Raw genomic sequence first — 19776 nt, forward strand, 5'->3', positions numbered from 1 at the left:
TTTCTTTTTCTTGCCTAAATGCGCTGGCTATGCCTTTCAGTACAATGTTGAAAAGCATTGGTGACAGTGGACATCTTTGTCCTTGTTGTCCAAGCTCTGTTACTCATAAACTATTTTATTTGTCTAATTAATTACAGCATGTATGTGTGGAATCAAGGTTAAAGACTTCAATCTGTGGAAAGGACTCTTTGGTTTCAAATCCTGATTTCTTCAAGACTCACTATATATTCTTGGCCCAGTTAATTTCTTTCAGCATCAATTTCATTACATCTAAAATATGATTCTTCAAAATCACCTACTTCATAGAGATTTATGTGCATTAAATTAGATGATCTACACAAACTTCCTGACACTCTTAGTCATTATAATCTTCACCATTTAAATCCTCAGTTTACTTATCTCTGAGTTAGGGATAGTAATAGTTTCTGCCTTATAGCACTGTGAGGGGTGTCACCTGTTCCAGTGTTTCAAACTCACTCTCAACTTAACAGCATAAAAGGAATACACTTCCTATGCTGTCAGGGATGTCATTCAGGAATTCAGATAAGGCATGGAAGGCAAGGGCTCAGCTAGGGAGACCCAGATACCTGGAATTATAAGTCTGAAAATGTCTTTGATTATAGCACTGCAGCTTACACTTGGATCATCCAAAGGTTGGTCTCAGTTGCAACTGTCCACTGAAGTTCCCACAAGTGGCATTTCCATGTGGTTTAGGCTTCCCACTGGATGGGGCCTAGATTCCAAAAGGAGATCTGATAGGGAGAATTCAAATAGATCAAAACAGAAGCTGTAAGTCTTCAGACCCAGCCTCAAAAGACATGCAACATCCATTCTGTTAAAATCAGTGGGTTACAAATGAGTACTTATGCATAGTTCAGACTGAAGAGGAGGTTAATTATATCCCACCTCTTGATGGGACACGGGTGACAGCACACTGCAAAGGTGTATGTAGGATGGGTGACAATATTGTGACCATCTTCGGAAAGGACCATATGCCACAGACAATGCATGTTGTTCACTTAACACACTGAAGAAACATAGTAAGAACTCAATAAAAATAAACTTTTATTATTATGCAGATATGACTAAAACAAATCCCTACTTTTGAGGGACTTACAATTTAGTGGATAAAAACATTATGTAAGGCAATGCATGTAATAATATGTTATGATGGAATTCCATAATGGGTAGGATGGAGTCTCAGAGGAAGGGACCATTAATTCTCCCTGTGAGAATAAGCATCACCTTTCTGGAGTGGATGGACTTTGAGTTGACATATCCAAAGTAAACAGAGGAAATTTCTTACATAGGGTCTTACTGCGCCAGACATAAAGCCCAGAGCAGTTCTAGTTCCTGTTGTTGGACCACAGATCTTTCTCACCATTTTAGAACCACCGAACTGGAACTTACTGACTAAAGCAATGCTCACTAAATTGTCAGATTTATCCTCATGCAATGAGATTTGTAAAAGGAAACTCTTGCTTCTATGGCCCAGATGGATAGAAAACCTCATCTAAGTTCAAAAAGACAACTCAAAATACCTGTCCTCATTTATCCAGCAATGAAGCAGGAGGGTGAAAGGCTCAGTCTACTGGCAAAGCCCCTGTCAGAAAGGAGTATACTGCTCTTGCAGTCAGGGAAGGTGGCTAGTATGAGGATGCTAGGGGGCAGGCTCAGAGTGGATTATGGCAAGAGAAAGAACTTAACAAAACTTTTCATTTCTTACACCTTTCTTATGGCCTTGAGATAGTTGGCTTTTGTCTTACAATCAGTTGGGTGTTTAACAGATCCTCCTTCCATATCCTTTCTGTCCCCACAGAAATAACAAGCTCCTATGAAGGCAGACACTGTGCCTCCGTAATTGCACATTGCAAGGTACTATTGGACCCTCAGTAATGTTTAACAAATAAAGGTCCTTTATTTTCTTGTCCAAGGACATGTCACAGCTTCTCTGTTATATTTTAATATGCATTAAGAACTAGCCACTCCAGTTTCCCAATCCCCATATCACATCACAGTTTCGGGGAAAACTATCCAATATACCTGTTATTCTTAATCTGTGTGTATGTGTTTTGTGTGTTGTGTGTGTGTGTGTGTGTGTGTGTGTGTGTGTGTGTGTGTGAGCTTGCATGCATGCATGTTTGTGTATATTAAGGAAGGGGACTAGTTGGAAGATTTATAGCAACACAGCCTTGTCTAGATTTTCCTAGTAGAATAGATGTCTGGAAGCATTTTTCATAAATTTAATGTTTTCAGGACTGAATTGGAGAGCAGGCACCCATGGTGACATGCCTCTTTCCTGTCCTTGGAAAGAATAACTGTTCTTTTCTCTTTTTCTCTGTGAACAGCCCCATTGGGAGTCTCATATGACTTGGGTGATAGAAAAAGTATTTACAAATGTTTTCCTTTTGCCCCAAGGATGTATTCTGAGCTATTTTCATATTCGTTCAAGTGAATTTGGCTGGAAGAGGAGAGGGAAGGATTTCCATGCCTGGATTTAGAGTTGCATGTTAAATTGTCTGCAGGAAGTCAGAACGAGGAGTGCTAGTGTCACTTTAAAGTAGCCCTCAAGAGCTCTAAGCTGACTGACTGCCCGGTAGTTTTGATGTTCCCTAATATCTTCTTTCCAAAAACATTGAATTGACATTTGCCAAAGCACAGAATTTATTATACATTCTAGAATACAGTGAAGGTACAAATTGCTTTCTGAATGATTTCATTTTCATACTACTTACAGGCACACCAATGTTTTGAAAAATGTCTTTTGCATTGGGCATTTTCAATGCCATTGGTTGTCCATTACGGATTTGGAAGGGAAAATGGCTTGTGATGTGGGCAGATGGGTTCCCCAAGTGCGAACCATTGCTGGAGTCAAGAGATGGCAAAGGAACAGTTTAGCTATGTTCCATTTTCTGCTGAATTGGCACATAATGGTAGAGGATATTTATGCTTCATGTCAACATTTTATGAGGCATTGGCAGAATAAGAGGTGGCCAGGGAAAGAACAAATTTTTCTTGCAGAGACAGCTGTAAATCATTCATGTACAGCTGTTGCCTGATGTATATGATTTTTCACACTGTTCCTGTTAAAGAAAAATTACTCATGATACTTGCTAAAGGTGGCAAGGAAGAATTTATTTAAAGGGGGTCATGTCAATGGGATTTTGTGGTAGCAGGGGAGATTGGGCTCAGTTCTGTATATAATAAGAGAAGTGGGAATTTGGAGCCAAGGAGCAGGGTGGGAGGTCTGTGGGTGGAAATTACTAAGAGGTAGGGCAATTCTTCACTAAAGTGACCTAACAGGATTTTAGGCAGGCCAGAGTGATAGGGTACCAATGGTGGGGAAGTTTTGCTAAACTGATTGAGCAGGATTTCCTGCTTAAACTGGAATGAGTGGGCCAAGGACGGAGCCTAAGGTCATGTCCTTAGGAACCTGGCTTGAGTTTAGTCAAGGGTAGAGTCTTATTTCCCAAATTCTGTTCTCCAGGATATATCACTCAACTGAATGAAATGCAACTTCAAGTACAGATGGCATTTAGTGACTAATAAAAGGGAAATTATCGTAAAGTTGAAAATACTATTTTTGGTAAATTCTCCCTTTCTTTAATCTAGGTTTAGAGAGAGGGTTATCTTCCTCACCTTTGTTGGGGCATGGATTTCATTTTCTAAAATTTTTATTTAAATAATTAAAATCTTATAGGTATATTAAAAATACAACTTTGTGCTCCATCTATGGATTATCTTATAAATAAATACATAAGATTTTGCCTAAACTTGCAGTTCCCTTGGAAATATGTGTTTTCAGAGTATGGGGTGCAGGGTGATTTGACTCAGAGCTCAGATTAGTGAGATATGAGGGGGACCTACCCCCATCCTGAAACAACAGTAAACTGCTTGGACAACTCCACTGCTTAACGCTGTGATTCCACTTGGGCTAAGCTGGTGTCAGGCTTGGAATTTAAAAGGCAATACAAGAGAACAAACAACCATAGAGAACTTTGAGAAGTTCTAGCATATACTTGGGGACATATAAGACTGGGCCCATGCATACAGCTGGGTGCCTGAATAGGACAGAACAGAGAAAGGGAAAGGTGGCAGGCACTCACCTCTGGTTGACCTTGAGGCTCTGATCAAGAGGCAGTGAGAGCTAAGGCTGTCTTGTAAACTGCCTGACGTTTATGCCTTCCTACGCAGATAGCCTTGGAAAAGGGTGGAAGAGGAGGCATTTTTTAGAAAAAAATCTTCTGACCGATAATTGGGTGACCACTAAATTATGCTGAGCTGGGTGTGAGTTTTAAGAACCAGACTTAAAAGTAAAAACAAGAACTTAGTTGAAACCTCAGAGGCTATGCACTAAAGGAAATACAGAATTAGTCCAGGAAAGTCACTAAGTAAATAAGCAACAACAAGAAGAGAAAAACAATAGACCGCAAGCAACAGACCAGCTACAACAACAATAGTTGGGGGGTGAGTAGAACAATCTGGTATTAGAATTGTTACCATATGCTATCTAAAATGTTCTTTCCAACAAAAAAGTTTGTAAGACATACAGAGGAACAAGAAAATATGTCACATACTAAAAAAAGGCAGCCAACAGAAAATGACCTTCATAGATTTAGTTGAAAAAGATTTAATATCAGATATTACAAATATTTCCAAAGATGGAAAGGAAACTGTGTCTAAATAATTAAAATGTGATAACAATGTCTCACCAAACGTAGAATCAATGAAGATTATCATGAGAAATCATAAGAAAGAATTAGATAGAAATTTTGGAGTAGAATAGTATTACAGCTGAAATGAAAAATCACTAGTGGTCCTTAATAACAAATCTGGACTGACAAAAGAAAAAAAAAAAAGATAAGCTTAAAGATAGGCCAATAGATATTATCAAGGATGTGGAGTAGAAAGAAAAATAAAAAAACAAAGAAAAAGAAATAGAACCTCCAAGACCTATAAGGCACCATTAAGAGTAACAATATATGCATAATGGAGGCCCAGAAAAAGAGAAAGAGAAAGGGACACAATAAATATTTGGAGAAAATAGTTAACAAAATGCCCCCAATTTAATAAAAAATAATCTACACATTATGAATCTCAATGAAGTCTATGTAGAAAAACTCAAAGGGATCCATATTTAGACAGATAACAAACTGGCTAAAGATAAAAAAAATTTTAAAGATCAAAAGGAAATCTCAAAAGTAGTAAGAGAAAAGCAATTTATTATGTACAAATGATCCTCCATAAGATTAATAGCTGATTCTTATCAAAAGTGATGGAGAGGAAAAAAGTGGGGTAAGTCTTCAAAATGTTGAAAGTAAAAGACTACTAAGTAAGAATCTACGTTCACATATACTCTCCTTCAACAATGAAGGATATTTGCAGATAAACAGAAAATAAAATAATGTTCTGCTACTAGATCCACCCTGTGAGAAAAGATTGGACTGCACTGAGACCGATATGGATGGAATACTACTCAGAATTCTTCCATGTTTATATTGTATTTTTGTTTCAGGTCCTCTGTTGGCATCTTAAGAAGTCAGTCTCTTCTGAGCTTGGTTCCAGTGACCTGGTTTCCTGGATCAGAACCTGAGTGCTCTGGTGAAATGACTCTAATTTACTGACTTATGCTGAGGACTGGACTTGTGATGTGGTAGGACCACATATCTGCATGAGGGAGCAATGACCACATGTGGAGTGAGAACGACCAGGTTTCTAGATCCAGCTTCACCTCTGTAGGGCCCTTGGTAAAATCTTTTAATTTCCTGAGCAACTATTTCCTCATTTCTAAAATACAGATAATAAGGAGTATCTTGCTCTATTATTGTGTAAGTGTGGAGATGTAAGTATAAATATATAGCACATGCTCAATTTTTTCTAAGTGGTAGTTATTGACATGTCAAACGAAACTTTAGAATGCAATTTGTGTTTAATAACAGTAAATTCTAAATATCACCATCAATTCACAGTTGTGTCTGCCAGGCACTGGGTTCCAAACTGGAAATATACCAGTGAACAAATAAGAGACACTAACCCTGATGGGAGGAGAAGAGCCCACTGAGAGCCTTTCAGAGGACAGAGCTCAGCAGGGTCTGACACCTGCTCTGCAGCCTCTCACCTCTCCCCATTTGATTCCACATCTTCCAGGCAATAAAAATCAGGAATAGAACTTTATGTTTGGCCGAGTCAAAAGGATCTGGGCAAATACACTCAAGAGGGAACTGCCCCACGTAGCCTGGGGTGGGCCAGAGAGGATTCTTATTTCAGGACAGCAAGGTTCCAGCTTTTATTATCTGGTGATCCAGACTCCATTTCCTGGACTTCTCCTAGAATCTGTAAGAGACTGTGGCTTCTCTGGACTCAGATCTTCCCTGATGGTCACCGTTAAGGTCCCATGGGATGGCAAGCAGAATTGGTTCAGTCTGGTTCTGTGTGTCCTCCTTCTACACCTGCAGACTTCCTGGGAGCTGTGCCCCGGAGCAGGTCCTTTTTCTTTCTGAAGCATGTTAGTTCAGATCCTCACTTACTCTGTTTACAAGGGAAGAGCTAAGCTTCCATCTTGCACAAAGGAGAGTACTTTTCCTCTGTCCGTGAACATTATTATTTTCCTAAGTTACCATAGTTGAAGCCATCTGTAGGCATAACTAAAAAATAGTTACATGAAAATTTAACTCTGCGCATTGCAATTTGGGGTCCTCAGAGATCCAGGCTGAGAGGGAAGATCCACCTGCACAGTAATTAAGATGCCAAGTCTGGGTGGTGGGTGTTTCTGTGGCCATGCCCAGGTGGCTTCAACTGAGTCTTCTCTATGTTTTAAAAATTTATTATCATAAATGTTAACGCTGAACTACTCTTCTACATTTGTAATATCATAGGAACCACACAAATAGCTCATAGAACTTCCATCAAACTGCCTGTATTTGTCCTTTCCCATCCCTCCCACCACCCCAGAGCTTTCTCATGAGAGCATTTCCAGCCCAAGGGCTGAGTTTGGCAGCTATTGAGTCATAAGTCCCTTTTTAAGAAGGACATGTTGGTTGTGATGTCTGGCCTGAGGAGAACAGTTTGTAATGGATGAGGTGTCTGTGAAAAACTTGAGGGAAAAGAGAAATGAATAAACAGGCAGTTTCCACCTCCTGATGCCCTTCACTTGATCTGATGGGACTGTGGGAGACATGGAGGTTTTTGGCTCAGTGGCTCCAGCATTTTCCAGTTCTCCATAGATTGGAACATCATTTGATATATGTCAGCTACTCTCACATTGCAATACCAAAATTCATCTCTATAGCACATCTATCCTTTGAATAATGCTGTCCCAAGTGGTGGGAAAACGTTATTTAAATTAAATTAAAAATAAAAAAGAAAGAAAAGTCCACTCTTTAAGCTGCAAGCCAAGTTCTCCACAAGCCAAAAAAAAGCTCCTAAGACATGAAATAAATATCTGGGATATTTTATGGTGTGACTATTTGAAGGAAAGTCCAACATCATTTAAACAGAGGGTTCAAGTGATTTTCAAACAACAGAAAGTTAATGATTATTACCTCTTATGGGAAATGAGAGGTAAGCCTGTGCAATGCACAGAATCTAGATTATTTGGTTAAGGTGACAGCTCAGAAATGAAGCCAAAATAGGAAACTTTACAGTAAAGGGAAAAGTCCAAGAAGGAAGGCTTCAGACAGAAAAAGTTACAACCCTGAACAAGGAAAATAAAAGGCTCCAACATTGGTCATTTAAGACTGCAGGCTGGTCTAACCTTGAGAAATGTATCTACTTATTGGAAGATTTTAGGGTTATGTGAATAACATTGTTTTGTACAGTTAGGAGAACAACTGAGTTAATGGTGCTGCTTAGAAGGTACTGTTATTAAAAATAATTTATACTCTTGAGTTTTCATCTGACATATTAACAGTGAAAATATCTAGTATATATTTAAGGTGTTTTCTCATCCATAAATGACAATTAGCTCCTACCTTATTGGCATATTGTGAGGGTTGAATTATGTTACGCATGTTAAAAATAAACACAAATGACTCTTGGCAAAATGCATAACACATAATAAAATGTACAATAAATGGCAGTTATTATCATCATCAGCTAATAGTTACATGAAAATTCAACTCTGCAAATTGCAATGTGGGGTCCTCAGAGATCCAGGCTGAGAGGGAAGATACATAGATGTTTCTGAAAATAAAATTTATTATATCAAGAGGGACCTTGATAATTTGGAGAAGCCGATAGCCCAGACTAGAGCTGGCCTGGCTGTGTACTGACTGTACAACCTTCGGGAATCTATGGAATTACTCCAATTCTCAGCATATTCAACTCTAAGGGATTGTCTAAACAGTGGGTGTCTCCTAGAGTTTGATAGGAATCATTGAGATATGTCATGCAGAGCTCTTAGCAGGGTACCTATAAGAATACATAGTCTAAAATGGTTTTGTTTTTGTCTGTTGTCATCACTAATGGGAAAAAGAATGTCTATTTGTATGAGTTCTTTCAGATTTTCATCCTGGTACCAGTAAGCTCTAAAGAGCTGGGATTTTGTTGTGGAAATAGATCTCAGAGAAGCTGAACCTGGGACATAGGAGCTACCAGCCAAAACAAAGGTGGCTATCCAGCCCTTGAAATGTGATTAGTTGAACCTGAAAGGAGTAAGTGTAAAATACAGTGCAGAAAAAGAATGTAAAGTATTCTATTGATAATTCTATATTAATTACATGTTGAAATGATAACATTTTAGATATTGGGCTAAATAAAATATATTATTAAAATTAGTTTCAATTGTTTATTTTTAGTTCTTTAATAGGCTTTCTAGTAACTTTAGAATTGCATCTGTGGTCCCCTGTTGTTGTTATTATTGGAAAGCACTAGCCTAGCGTTCACTTCCTCACTAAGCAACTCTAATGCCAGGTCAGCTCTGTGCTACACGCTGGAAAAAAAGACACCCGACCCCCCAACCTGTTTAGAACGCCAGGAGAGGTTCTAGAAAATCACAGCTTTTATGAATATTGAATGAAGCAACTTATATTTGGTTACACAGGGATAAGCATATAGAATTCAATAAATGTAATATTAGCCAATATTATAACCGTTACTTTTTCTCCATGAAGTGCAAGGTTATATGATTCGCCATTCCTCGGAAGAGGTGGGGAACATCTGACCTGCTTGTATACTTGCTGTGTTCTGGACTCTGACACATGTACGGCACTCAGGCATACTGATCTTAAACTCTGTGGTCATGAAGATGGCATGGTGGGCAGCAGGGTTGTGGAGCATCTCCCTGGGTCAGTGGACCCTGCGACACCTCCCTGTATGACCTTTAACCCTGCAGTGCCGGAGCAAGTTTACAGATGAGACATTTGAGCAGTATGGAGAATGGAGGTTTGTGCAAGGACGCTGGGGGTGTCTGTGTTTTCCCACATTCCCTGAGAACTGACTGGCTTCTCTATCCTGTATCTCACCCCCCACCAAGCTTTCCAGGGGCCAAAGCATCTCTTTGTGAGGTGCAGCGCACTGGTGATTCATTTGAGGTTCTCCTGCCAAACGTTCTGAATGTTTAACAGGTCTCCACCAGAACATCTCATCTTCCCTTCCCCACTGTCTCAGTTTATTTCTCAGTATTAGATGCTAAATAGATTGGGACAGACAATTTGGCTTGCTCTGCTCCTTCCTGGCCACCGCTTGTGTTAGTTCCCACAAATAAAACCTGAGCTGACAGCAGAGGAATTTATGAAGACCAGTAAGAAATGAGGTATGCAGAGCAGTGCTCACACACAGCTGACCCTAGAAGTGCTGTGGTCCCCATTTCTAGGCCAAATTGCACAAAAGGTAGGGGCCCAACCCTTGCGATTGTGGAGGCCAAATATGCCAAAGTAATTCAAAGAACATAATTTATTTGTCTCTGGAAACCTAGGATTGGAATTGTGCTGAGGGACCCCTGTGCCTCCTCACACCCACGCACCCCAAGTTCACAGTTACCTCCAGGGCTGCCTCATCCTGCAACTGGGTGCGAGTATTCAATTCTCCCCAGGAGCCTGGATCTTGAGCTACAAAGAGAATACAATTCAGAAAGATTTTGTAAGGTTTTTCTTCTGATGGTTTACTTGTAGAGCAGATCAGAATTGATGTAAGCTTGGTAACACTTTCCAGATCCCCCAACAGGTGTGCCTGTCCCCATGGCACAGGAAGGTCTCCTTCCCCAGAGCAGGGCTGCACGCATTGTCCCAGGGACACGAAGAGCTCCAGGGAGTTCACATCTCACTGGTGGAATGTGGTGCCCTCGGGGTCAAAAAGAACCACTCATGAGGCCCGTATACTTTCCAGTCAGACTCACTTGCTTCAGAGTTCTTTGCTCATAAGCTCCATGGAGCCCTTCGGCACACAAGATTGGAAACACACTCTTTCTAGCCTTGAAATATAAAGGAAAGATATAAGTATACTGAATGAGCTTTGATTCTGTTAAAAATACACACTATTACATATATTATCATACACACATACATATATGTATACACAAGTATTTGTTCATGCATACACACATGCACAGATGTACACACAGTGCACATCAGATGTGCATATATGTATAAACACTCATACATATGTATGCATATATACACACATGCATGCACACACACGTGCCTATTTCAGAATCTCTGTAGACACACTGGAAATGGCTGAGGCACAGGGAACCTGAATGAAAAGTTCACTTACTCCAGTTCCTTGTGTGGCTCTCTTGGCTTTGGGAGATGGGCACTGAAGTTCCAGCAGCTCCAGAGCAGGCCTGCAGCAGAGGCATTTGTCACACTGAGCTAGAAACCTGCCCGGACAGAATGAGTCCTCCTGCATAGAGGGCACTGCCCGCACTGGCCCAGGTCCCTGGAGGTGTGAGTGGAGGGAGGCAAACCCCACTCCCCTTGAGCTGGGCGCAGACCTGACCCACAAATAAACTTATGCATGCTTCACTACTAAGCACATTTTTATTCTAGACCTGCCATGTATGGTCACTCAGATGCCGTCCTTGAAAGTAAACACAGCCGAGGAAAGGTGGTCCTGGTGGGGAGAGAGGCCGAGGGGCCAAGCAAATGTGCCCTTCCTGCCTCAGATATCAAAGGACAAGTTCCAGAGCTGGAAACTGTGTTGGATACAGATGAATATTAGTACTAAAAAGTAAGTTCAAGGAAAGGAAAAAAGAAAAAAAACCCAGATATGTCCCAAACAAATGCTATTTGGGAAAATGTGGAAATGGTATTTGGAAATAAGAGATTTCTGAGCCCCCAGCCCCGGCTCCCTGGAACAGAATGCCTCCCAGCCTCCGGCAGTGGGCACCCACAGTGGGGCAGGCGGGTTGCCATCCTCTGCGCTCCGGCTGTGGGAGTGTCCTGCAGGGGAGTCCCGTTTCTCCTCTCGGTCTTGACCTGTTTACTCAAGCAAGTCTGATGAAAGTGAAAAAGCAACATTGCCTAAATAATTGCCTGAGATTTCTGTGACTATATCCGGCTCTGTACAGGCACAGCGTGCCCTTAAGTGAGCACATTAAGGCTCCACAGAAGTACTGATTTATTGTACCACTATCCACAGGCTGAGCTTCATGCACAGCAGTTCAATTCTGGCCCGCTGACATCAACTGCACTTTGTAATGAGGCAAAGCAGACAGCAGCCCGGCAGTCCAGGAATGTGGTATTTACACCTCCCAGAGAACTGTCGGCACCTGAAACTATGTGGAGTTGATTCTCCTTTGGACATTGTTCCTTCCCGCTTCTGAGTATTTTAGAGAAGACAAAGCATAGTGTCAGCATGGCACGTAGGAGTGAGTGCTGTGTTTGTACAGGCGCCACTCCTGGGCTCAGCTTAAAACAGCTCTGTCCACAGCATTTAGCATGACTGTGAAATCACCCAGAAAAGGCGTGTCTAAGATGTACATGCCTTTTCTGGGTGATTTCACAGTTGGGTGCCTATATATTTATAATGGTTATATCCTCTTGTTGGACTGAGCCCTTTATCATTATGTAATGTCCTTCTTTATCTCTTGTTACTTTCTTTGTTTTGAAGTCTATTTTGTCTGATACTAGTACTGCAGCATCTGCTTTTTTTCTCCCTGTTGTTTGCATGAAGTATCTTTTTCATCCCTTGACTTTTAGTCTGTGCATGTCTTTGGGTTTGAGGTGAGTTTCTTTTCAGCAGCATATAGATGGGTCTTGCTTTTTTATCCATTCTATTACTCTGTGTCTTTTGATTTGTGCATTCAGTCCATTTACATTTAGGGTGTCTATTGAAAGATATGTATTTATTGCCATTGCAAGCTTTAGATTCGTGGTTACCAAAGGTTCAAGGTTAGCTTCTTTAGTATCTTACTGTCCAACTTAACGCACTTATTGAGCTGTTATAAACACTGTCTGGTGATTCTTTACTTCTGTCCCTTCTTATTTCTCCCCCTCCATTCTTTATACGTTGGTTGTTTTATTCTGTGCTGTTTTGTGTTTACTTAACTGCTTTTGTGGGTAGTTGATCTTATTTTTTGCCTTTAGTTAGTACTTGGTTGATCTGCTTTCTTTGCTGTGATTTTATTTGCTGTGGTGACATCTATTTAGTCTTAGGAGTGCTCCCATCTAGAGCAGTCCCTCTAAAATACCCTGTAGAGGTGGTTGTGGGAGGCAAATTCCCTCAACTTTTGCTTGTCTGGGAATTGTTTAAGCCCTCCTTCATATTTAGATAATAATCATGCTGGATACAGTATTCAGGTTCAAGGCCCTTCTGTTTCATTGCACTGAATATATCATGCCATTCTCTTCTGGCCTGTAAGGTGTCTTTTGAGAAGTCTGATGATAGCCTATTGGGTTTTCCTTTGTAGGTGACCTTTTTCCTCTACCTAGCTGCCTTTAAAACTCTGTCCTTGTCCTTGATCTTTGTCATTTTAATTATTATGTGTCTTGGTGTTGTCCTCCTTGGATCCCTTCTGTTGGGAGTTATGTGTACTTCCGTTGTCTGAGTGACTATTTCCTCCCCCAGTTTGGGTAAGTTTTCAGGAATTATTTTTTCAAAGACACTTTCCTTCCCTTTCTCTCTCTCTTCTTCTTCTGGTACCCCTACAATGTGAATATTGTTCCTTTTGGATTGGTCGCACAGTTCTCTAACTATTGTTTCATTCCTTGAGATCCTTTTATCTCTCTCTGCATCAGCTTCTATGCATTCCTGTTCTCTGTTTTCTATTCCATCAATGGCCTCTTCCATCTTATCCATTCTGCTTATAAATCCTTCCAGAGATTGTTTCATTTCTGTAATCTCCCTCCAGACATCATCCCTTAGCTCTTGCATATTTCTCTGCAGCTTCATCAACATGGTTATGACCTTTATTTTGAATTCTTTTTCAGGGAGATTTGTTAGTTCTATCTCCTTCTCAGGGGTTGACTCTGTGATTTTGGTCTGCATCAAATTCTTCTGCCTTTTCATGGCGATAGAGATAGTTTGCGGAACTGGCGCGTGTGATGACTGGGAGAACGTCCCTTCTTGCTGGTTTGTGGCCTTCCTCTCTTGGGAGAACAGCGAACTCTAGCAGCTTGTGCTGGGTAGCTGCGTGCAGACAGGGGCTCTGATTCTTGCCCAGCCGCTGTGGAGTTTAGCTCTGTGGTTGCAGTGGGCTTGGCCTGACTCAGGCTGTTGCTCCGATGTGGCGGAGCCGTGTTAAAGGGGAAACGGCCGGGAGGCGTTTATCTCTGTGAGTGGCCTCTGAGCTGTTCTGCTGCCCAGGGGGTTAGGGTACCCAGAGTTCCCTGGGATTCCCAGCTGCTGGGCAAAGTGTCCTGGGAAGCCTCCGTCCAGGTGTAGGGTCCCTGTCCCTTTAAGTCTTTCAAAAAGCACTTGCTTTTCTTCATCCCAGGGGCACCGGCTGCAGGGATCCACTCACAGGTCTTACAGTCCTGTTTCCCTAGTTTCCAGCACCCCATGCACGCACTGTGTGTCTGCGCTCTGGTGCGGATGGGTTGGGCTGGGTGTTCAGCAGTCCTGTGCTCTCTCTCCCTCCCCGTTCTGACTCTTCTCTTCCCACCAGGAGCTGAGGTGAGGGGCTCTCGGGTCCCACTGGGCCACAGCTTGTAACTTACCCCCTTCGCAAGGCACTGGGTTCTCGTGGGTGTTAATGTAGTCTGGCTGTTGTCCTGTGTCTTCTGGTCTCTCTTTTAGGAAGAGTCGTATTTGTTGTATTTTCAATAATATATATATGGTTTTGGGAGGAGATTTCCGCTGCTCTACTCACACCGCCATCATGGCTCCACCTCCCCCAAAACTCTTTTAAACTATATATTTTTATTGCTTGGGAAAGGCGAAGAGGACAGGTGCAGCATGCCCCACCCCCCAGCAGCTACTTTGGGAAAGCACTTGGGTGAGTAGGCTTGTCCGCCTGATACCACCTCATCCCTGCTACTCCACACCTGTCCTCTGGAGCACGCTCACTGGGCGTTCTCACCTGCTTAGGTTGCTCTTACATGAGCACACGAGCACACATATGCACACTGCCTCCCTGGAAAGGGAAATGGGGGAATCAGGACCAGATGTGGGCACGCACCACAGGATGCCTGTACTGGATGCTTACTTGTTTACACTCACCTCACAGCACATAGCTTCTTTCCTGCTGCAGCCCACCTGTGACGTGCAGGCACTGAAGTGGTCCTGCATTGTCAGTCTGGCCTCTGTCTGACTGGGTCAGATGCCCAATGACCTGGCTGAGTTGCTGAGTTTTGTCCTTCGTTGGCTGAGGAAAGACACCAGCTCCCTCACCACAGTGTGTTTAAGGAGAGGCCTTCAGACACTGTCGCTGGAGGAAGGGTTGGTCATTAGAAAGGTGGGGCAGTGACAGAGACAATAATTAGCACTCACCTTAACCCTTTTATCCCAGAAACTGGCAACAAATTTGTTAAGACTTCCTCATCCTTACTTATTGTAATTTGGATATGTAAAGGCTTTCTTCTGAAAGAATTGGCAGGGGATGGGTGGAAATGGATTTTAGAGCTGGGAGGAAGCTCCCTTTCAGAAGAATAATTAGCTGATTAGAGATGGAAGAAAGAGAGAGATCACAATGAGGCTTTCCAACCTCTCTCCAACACTGTGTAATGAAGAAAGAAAAGGTCAAAAGGGGAAACAATTACACTACTACTAATTATTGCAGTCTTCACATGCGGATTCAGGGAAAATGCATTACAAACAAAGTGATTATACACAGTACATTTCATGTTTAATTTTTGAGAGATTGCCAGTTTTATTAATAATTTAAAAAGTAATGTGTGTGTACACACAGTTCTTTTTGAGACATTCCCATGTTATCCTCTTATGAGCATGAGTATCTCATTTTCAAAATCTGTTCCTAGTTGTGCCACTGGGTCATCATGCAATTCTGTGATTTTTTTCTCATTTATATTCATCCTCACTGTCATTATTATTCTATGGGTAATTATCTATTTTTATTTTGTAAAATAGTAAATACAGTGCCATTTTCTTTCTAAAAATAATTATTATACTGAAAAATTAGATAAAATCTAAATTAACAATAGAAAATAAGGAACATTATCAAGCATTTGGACATTATTCATGTTTTTGTTTATTTCTATCCTTTCTCGAGGTGTAAAATCCATTCAAGTGTACAAAGGGAACTGGTATATATATATATGTGCATGCATATGTACATACACACATGCTTGCATGTATATACACACATGTGCATGCACAAATATATACATGCATGCATATATAGTATATGTACTATATACATGTGTGCGTGTGTTCACATTTATGTATATGTTATATAATAAATATGCATGTATATTTGTCTCTGTGTGTGTACGTATCTATGAGTATATATTTCCATGTAACCACAACCCAGACCAAGATACAGAACCTGTATGTTTCCTTGTATGTCTCGCAGTGCATATACCCCGCCCTTCAGAGATAACACCTATCCTAACTTCAGTCACTATAGACTTATTTTCCTGCTATTGACTACCACCTAAATAAAGTAATAGGATATGTATTCTCCTGTGCCAAGCTGCAGTTTCTCAGTATAACATCTGTGTGATTTACCTATTGATTCATGCAGCAGGAATACAGCTGGGTCATTTCTAGGTTTGGGCTATTATATATAAGCTACTGTGAACATTCCTGTGTTAGTCTTTTGAGGGACATATGCAGTTATTTTCTCTTGGGCCATTTACTCTCAACTTACTTGTTCCATTTACTTAAATTATGTCTCATATCAGAGCATAGTGGGTCTTCTTCTCCTCTTCCCCCTCATCTTTCTCCTCCTCCTCCTCCTTCTTTATTATTACTATTTTTTTTTGTCTAGTCTGACAATCTCAGCCTTTTAATTAGAGTCAACCACTTACATCTTTTTGTTTGTTTGTTTTCTGGGCTGTGTGCTGTTTATTTTATTTGTTTATTTATTTTTTTCAACTGCTTACATCTTAATGTAATGATGGGTATATTTGGCTTAAGTCTTTTGCTTTTTGTTTTCTAATTATTGTATCTGTATTTTTATTTGATCTTTCTAGCCTTCTTTTTCTTCAATCAACTGCTTGGCTTTACAGAACATTTACTTTTATTATAGTTTATTTTTTAAATAAAGATTGCATATATTTAAGGTGTACAGTACATAGTGAACTACCTTTTTCATTATATATTTGGTGTATTAGTCTTAGTGATCATCATGATTTCAATATACATCTTTGAATTATAAGTCTACCTTAAATTTGTACTCTTACCATATCAAGGATAACAAAATTATCCTGTTAATATTATTAACATAAAAAATTTTATATTGGAGTAACCACACAAAATCTTATTCCTATACATCCTCTCCCACTCTTTGGGATATTGGTTTCATGGTTTACTTCACAAATGTTATGAGCCCTACAGAGCATTGTTATTACTGTTGCTTTGAATAAACAATATTGTCTTATATGCACCCACAGTCTTACTACATTTGGCACTCTATTCCTACAACACTCTTAGAAGAAAAGATGGGAAAATTTCATGACATTGGATTTACCAATGACTTTCTTTGGATATGGCACCAAAACCACAGGAAACAAAAGACAAAATAGGCAAGTTGCACTTCACCAACATTAAAAACTTTTATGCATCAAAGGTCACTACCAATAGAGTGAAAAGGTAGCACATGGAATGGGGGAAAATATTTGCAATCAAGTACTGATAAGGGATTAATATTTAGCATATCTAAAAAACACCTGTAACTTAACACCAAATAAACAAACAACACAACTTAAAAATGGGCAAAGGACTTGAATAGACATTTCTCTGAAGACTATATACAAATGGCCGGCATGGGCATGAAGGTCATTAACACCACTGGCCATTTGGGAAATGAAAATCAGAACTACAGTGAGATGTCACATCATACCTACTAGGATGGCATCAAGCAAAAACCAGAAATAATAAGTGGATTGTGGTTAAATTTGAACCCCCGTACACTGCCGCTGGGACTATAAAATGGTGCAGCCACCCTGCGAAAGATATGGGTGATTCCTCAAAAAGCTAAACATAGAATTGCCTTCTCACTCAGGAAATCCACTCCTAGGAGTATAACCTAATGAATGGAAAACAGGGACTCAAACAAATGCTCGTGTACCATGCTCACTGCCACGGTACACGGTACCAAACAAACGCTCGTGTACCATCCAGTTCAGGCACAAGGTGCTCCTTCCTAACCATGTTCTGTTGGGAGAGAAAGGAAATCTGAACAGCGACACATTAGAAATGCCTGGTACCTAAATTAGAAATTTAGGTAAGACATATTTTACCAAAATAAAAAATATTTCAAAAGATACATTTTCAGTAAAAAGTAGGCTCTTCTTCTGGAAAAAATCATACCACAAGGAGCACCATTTTTGCTTCTGCACCCTCTGTGTGTGAACTTGGGGAGGTCACACGCCTCCTCTGAGTCTTACTTTTTTCAGGCACTGTGTCAGTTTACTGATGATTAAATGTACAAGTATTCACTCGGATTTTGCTAATACGCATGATATATTGATTGCAGAAATGCCTCCTACCAATGCAGGCAGGAAAGGTGGAGTATGTGATAACTTCTACTTTTCTGTTTTGGACTAACTACTCTTTTCTTAATCTGCAAGTTTTTTTCTTTTTTTCATGCCAAACCCACATGTAACCCAGCTTACACCGGAAGAACCTTATTGCAAGATTTTTTTTCCCTCATTGACAGGGAATATATTATTTTCTGTTGCTCCTTCAAGGGCCCATTCCATTTCCTCCATGTTTCCAGAGTGGTCCCAGAGCATTAGCTTTTCCTGATCCCTTCCAGGGCCACTAAAGGAATTCCTTCTCGTAATGTCACTGGTGAAGATTTATTTCAAGTTTCGAAGGGAGGTCAGGTAAATTGACCTCAAACATACCCTTCAGCCATGAGATTCTATGATTCTTGAATTCTATAACCTATTGAAGGAATGAGATATGACCCATTTCTCTCCCCATCTCTCCACCAATAAAATAAAATTAACAGGAGCCCCAGGTGATTTGAAATGTCTTTTAATAGAAAATGGAGTTCAGGTTTTTGGAGATACTGATCTTTATGAGCTTTTTAAGGAGTCGGAAAAGATCTGACCTGTTATTTGGACTGAAATCTCTTGTGAACCACTTTCCATCTGATTTACATCCAGTTCAGGCACGAGGTTCTCTTTTCTAACCATGTTCTGTTGGGAGAGAAAGGAAATACGAACAATGACACATTAGAAATGCTTTCCACCAGATTTGCCACACTTGAGGAAGGCACACAAGGGACTGCACTGCCACACATTGCCCCAGTCAGCCCTGCATTCCAGAAGACGCCTGGCATAGCCCAGCAGGGAGGCAGTGTTTCCTGAAGTTTCCTCTTCTAGCAGCTGTCTGGCTTAGGATCCTCATGTGACTGTGTCCACGTGCAGACCTGACCCAGTACCTCCTGCTCGTCTGACTCCAAGTGGGTCTGTTTGCAGAAGGGAGCTCCCCCATGCCCCTGACTCTCATTAGCAAGTCTGATACCATTCTGGTCTTTTCACAACCATACTCCATACAGTCTCCAGACTATTAATTGGAAAATTCAGTTCATATTATGTCATTCTTCATCATCAACTCTTTCAAGGGTTCCTCCATTGCCTTTACAATAAAAATCCAACCTCCCTCCAGAAAGCCACGATCTTCCATGACCTGCCCCACCCCCAGCTTCTAATACACACGGCGGTTGTCTGTTTGTTTGTCTGCCTCAGTGCCCTTCTCACACCATCCCTTCTATCTGTAATGCAATTCCCGTATTCTTCACTTGTTGAACTTATATTGTCTAATGATTAACTCAGAGCCTTCCTCAAACCTCTGTTCTCAGCTCTTGCTCTTCCCCCACCAGGAACAGTTTCTTATTTCCACAATATTCTTTGAGGAATTTTATCACTGGATTTACCACGCTGTGTTGTAGCTTTCTGTTGGAAGTGTCTGTCTCCTTAACGAGACTGCGTGTTTGAAGGCATGGGCAATGGCATTTTTATCACTTTATGCCCAGAGTCCAGCACAGGGATGGACACATGAATGTTTGTTACATGCATGAATGATGGTGAGTGATTGCCTTGCCCAGAGTGCTTTGCCCTTCTGGATCCTCCTCACGGCCCCCCCGTGACCCCACTGAGTTACTGCATAGATGGGCCTGGGCCTCATGCGTCTCTGTGCCTCCCCGCCCATCTCCCAGTTGAACCACACAACAGGAAATCAAGTGTCTCTGCTGAGTCAATGACA

At 41.0% G+C, this 19776-nt stretch overlaps 1 long non-coding RNA gene across 1 annotated transcript; it reads right to left on the reverse strand.

The window, feature by feature from the left end:
- Positions 1-2701: 2701 nt before the first annotated feature.
- On the reverse strand, positions 2702-11081 carry LOC140850591 (uncharacterized). Its single transcript, XR_012133531.1, has 5 exons — positions 10711-11081; positions 10334-10408; positions 9979-10046; positions 4107-4199; positions 2702-3083 (listed from the first exon to the last, which is right to left on the reverse strand). It is a non-coding gene; the product is annotated as an uncharacterized lncRNA (long non-coding RNA).
- Positions 11082-19776: the final 8695 nt, after the last annotated feature.

This window comes from Manis javanica, chromosome 7 (genome assembly GCF_040802235.1).
Source record: "Manis javanica isolate MJ-LG chromosome 7, MJ_LKY, whole genome shotgun sequence".
NCBI lineage: Eukaryota > Metazoa > Chordata > Mammalia > Pholidota > Manidae > Manis > Manis javanica.